The sequence below is a fragment of the Octopus bimaculoides genome, chromosome 14 (genome assembly GCF_001194135.2).
Source record: "Octopus bimaculoides isolate UCB-OBI-ISO-001 chromosome 14, ASM119413v2, whole genome shotgun sequence".
Lineage (NCBI taxonomy): Eukaryota > Metazoa > Mollusca > Cephalopoda > Octopoda > Octopodidae > Octopus > Octopus bimaculoides.
Genome location: NC_068994.1, coordinates 42092123 through 42096830, shown reverse-complemented (window position 1 = coordinate 42096830; position 4708 = coordinate 42092123). Strand labels below are relative to the sequence as shown.

At 33.8% G+C, this 4708-nt stretch overlaps 1 protein-coding gene across 5 annotated transcripts in view; it reads left to right on the top strand.

Moving 5' to 3' along the window:
* Window positions 1–4708, top strand: part of LOC106882960 (protocadherin beta-6) — a 164956-nt gene that overhangs the window by 65501 nt on the left and 94747 nt on the right. The window lies entirely within an intron of this gene.

Sequence of the window (4708 nt, the reverse complement as noted above, 5' to 3'; positions counted from 1 at the left end):
TATATATATATATATATATATATATATATATATGCTTTTATCCCTATTTTCATGGATATATATATATATATATATAGTAAAGATTATTTTCCAACATAATGTAACATTCGTCCCTGTTGGGGATGAATGTTACAGTTATTTAGCCCCAGAAAACATCGTCTCCAGCTGGCTATTCGACACACTATCTGTATCCTTATATTTTTGAACAGGAGTGTTTAGCATCCAAAATTTTTCCATATATATATATGTATATATGTGTGTGTATGTGTGTGTGCACGTTTGTGTGTATATAAATATATACATGTATGTATGTATGTATATATGTATGCATACAGAGAGAGATAAATCATATACATCTTTTATCTTTCATCTTTTACTTGTTTTAGTCATTAGACTGCAGCCATGCTGGGGCACCAACATGGAAGATGTTTAGTTGAACGAATCAACCGCAGTACTTATTATTTCTTTTTAAGCCTTGTACTTATTCTATTGGTCTTTTTTGGTGAACAACTCATTTGCAGAGGACATAAACAAACCAGCACCAGTTGTCAAAGCAGTGGTGGGGTACAGCACAGCCACAAAGACACACACACACATACACAGAGATAAATACATAAGTGCAAATGGGTACCTTTCAGTTTCTGTCTACTGAATTCACTCACAAAGCTTTAGTTGGTCTATGATAATAGAAGAAGATGCTTGCCCTAGGTGCCACACAGCAAGACTGAACCCAGAAACATGGTTGGGAAGCAAACCTCTTACCACGCAGCCATGCGTAAATATATATATATATATATATATATATATATACATACACTTACACATATACATACATATATGCATACATATGTATGTGTGTATATATATATATATATATATATATATATATATATATGCACACACATAGTCATCGTCATGATCATCATAATCATTTAATGTCTGCTTTCCATGCTGGTATGGGTTGGACAATTTGACATAGAGCTGGCTAGTAGGGAGCTGTCCAAACTCCAGCTGTCTGTTGAAGCATGGTTTCTACAGCTGGATGCCCTTCCTAATGCCAGCCACTTAACAGAGTGTGCTGGGAGCATTTTACAAGCTGCCAGCTTGGGTGCATTAATGCAGCACTGGGATGGGTGCATTAACACAGCACTGCAAATGCAGCACGAGCATGGGTGCATTAACGCAGCACTGGCACAGGTGCTTTTTTAAGTGGCACCAGCACTCAAACGGACAAGCCTGTATGTGTGGAAAACAGCAATTTTACATAGCTCAACATGTCTTATCAAGTACAGCAAATCACATCTCCCAGTCCTTTGTCAGTTCCTCATACACACACACACACACACACACACAACACACATATATAAACATATACATATATATATTATATATGCATATATATATATTATATTATATTTGTATTTATACATGTGTACATGTATACATATATTATGTATATATGTATATATATGTATGTGCCTGTGTATGTATATATATATATATATATATATATATATATATATATATATTATATTTGTATTTATATATGTGTACATGTATACATATATTATGTATATATATGTATGTGTGTGTGTGTATATATATATATATATATATGCACACACATACACATACACACACATATACAAAGTTATATCCATACGTATTTACTCTTGCTGTGAATTAGGCCCATAGGAAGCTTTCTGACAGTTTTGGATGTGAAAGGAACATACCAGTTTACATTTTAATAAGTAACCTTCCACTATTATCATTTGGAGTTTGAGAAGGAATGGCGTGTAAATCCTAATAAATTATTAAATAACAACAACACCAGTTACTTTAATCCTCACCCGCAAGCTGTCAAAAAAGGCCCCAGGGAGAAGTAATTTCAGAGCAAGTTTAAATACATATGGACATGACACTGTATATTTGTGTATTCATAACACACACCATATTAGTTCTCTGGATAATTATTGTTGAGCTGTCATCCTTGTATCATTATGTAAATAAGTTGTGCCTGAAACAGTTTTGTTTATATTTTAATAAGTAGACTTCTGCTACTTTATTTCAGCATCTTGGTGGTGCACAGAGAGAGAGAAAGAGTCTCTGATAGGCTGTAAAGACAGTCAGATTGCTCAGTTCAATATATATCCCAAGCTGCCAAAAGGCCCCCGAGAGATGAATTTCACAGCAAATCTAACTGCATATGTGATTCCCTATACCTATTTATATTTAAATTCTTCTGTTCATTCTAATGGTCTTTTAACGAGAAGATGTTTATATCACAGTATATTAATTGATGCTGAAGGGTATGAACTAATAAGCTGTAGGATATTTACTAATTATCAACTTAATATTTATCCTTGTTAATAATATAAATCAGCCACTACAGACTGATAGCAAACACAAACAATAAAGTCCAGCATGAATGACTGTTAAATGAAGGTTATAATTAATTAAAGGTATTTCTGTATTTATCTTTATGTGTATTGACTCAAGAAGAAGGAGAGAAAGAGAGATAGGCAGACAGAGAGATAAAGTGAGAGAAAGAAAGAGCAAGGTGAGAAATTGATGTCTACATAAAGAATTTTCTTTGCCATCTGTGAAAGTGAATGAGTGAATATGAGAGAATTGTCTTTTTTTATAGTATTGTAGTAGAATATGAAGCCCTACCTCAGCTATGGAAATCTCTAAAAAAGAAAGTGAGAAATTCAGTCTATTTATTAAACAAAAAAGGACTGGAAGAACCATAAGGATGTGTGAAAGATAGCTGGGTTCTTTAATTGGTGAAATTTCAATGCTTGTGATTGGTGGAAATAATAATGTGTTGGACAAACCAACATTTTGGATTCTTTTTTTCCTTCATCTTTTGTGCAGAACAGTATAGCATTTATTGATTAGTTTTAAATGGTGTCAAGGCTTAACACATAACATTGTATGTGATCAAAAACATTTAAGCAATGTAGTGTAGAGCTGTCCACTACAATCAAATGACAAACATTAATTTTAACTCCATTAATTTCTTAATTTCTTGTACAGAAGTTATTCGAGACACAAAAATGTTAGAGAAAAAAAAAACGAAATTGAAGCAAGATTTGCTATCAGGTGTTGCTGCCATCCAAATAGTCTGGTGAGTTAAAGTAAGGAACATTTAGCATTAGTTTCTCATTTGTATATAACCCTTTTGATACCAAGCAACCTCAGAATTTCCCTGGTTCCACCATACCACCTTTGTGTTTTAAAGTAATCTAAATTAACATCTTTCATTAAAATTTAATGTTAATTTGTGTTCCTAAAAACCAGTTTAATAAGGACAAGGTTATTTTACTAAATTCTTCATTATATTAAAAATTAATTGAAACAAAAACCATGTGTTTTAAAATGAATATGGTAATAAAAGGGTTAATCATACAATACATGACCAGCTAGTAGAGGGTTGTAGCAAGTATTTGAGCCCATGACAGGGTCTCAATCATTAAAATGGATCCATCATTAGCCATCTAATTTGTAAAAATGCCAAATTACAATAGACATTATTTGATAATTAAACTTGCATAGAGCTATGAGGAGGTGGGATATTGCTTATAAGTCTATATTAGTACCAGTTCCAGTTTTAATTGAAACTGGTACTCCATTAGTTATAATAGTGAGGGTTTGGTCAGCCTGAGGCTATAGTAGAAAACACTTGCCCAAAGCACCACACAGTGGGACTGAACCCAGAAGAATGTAGTTGGGAAGCAATCTTCTTACTACACAGCCACATCTGCACCAGTGTTTTAGTTTCATTATAGTCATGGAGGAAATTTGAAAAATGCTTATAGAAATAAGATCAAGAATGGACTACGTATAAGTTTTTGCTTTAATTTTCTTGATACCAACTGGAAATAATCCTCTTCTGATTTTCTTGGTAGATTTATTTCGTAAGTAGAAGCACAGCAGGTGGATTATGAGTAAAGGTTTGTAAAACATCAGAGTTCAACATTGAATATAATAAATCTTAATTTATGACATCAAACAAGGTAATGTTACAAGTAAAGTTTGTGAGAATATACATAGTTATTTTCATGTTTTTACGAAATCCATTTGAACACTATGTTGTAAAAGTATTATAGAAAACATACGTTCATATGTTTATGCATGTAAGATCAAAATATTTACAGATACATAATGGGCAGCAACAACTGTTGGAAAAAGATGTCGAAGTGGTAGTTAAATGTCAAACAGAGAGTGTGGAAGGAGAAAGCTTACCCATGGCTGCTAATAATCTTTTCTACTCTAGGCACAAGGCCTGAAATTTTTTTTTGGGGGGGGGCGTCAATTAGATCGACCCTAGTACGTAACTGGTACTTCATTTATCGACCCTGAAAGCTGAAAAGTAAAGTCGAACTCGGCAGAATTTGAACTCAGAACATAGAGACAGATGAAATACTGCTAAGCATTTTGCCCGGTGTGCTAATGTTTCTTATTTCGTTATTGCCCACAAGGGGCTAAACATAGAGGGGACAAACAAAGTGATTAAGTCGATTACATCGAACTCAGTGCATAACTGGTACTTAATTTATCGACCCCCCCCAAAAGGATGAAAGGCAAAGTCAACCTCGGCAGAATTTGAACTCAGAACGTAATGGCAGACAAAATACCGCTAAGCATTTCGCCCAGCATGCTAACACTTCTGCCAGCTCGCCACCTTCCATGGCTGCTAATAATA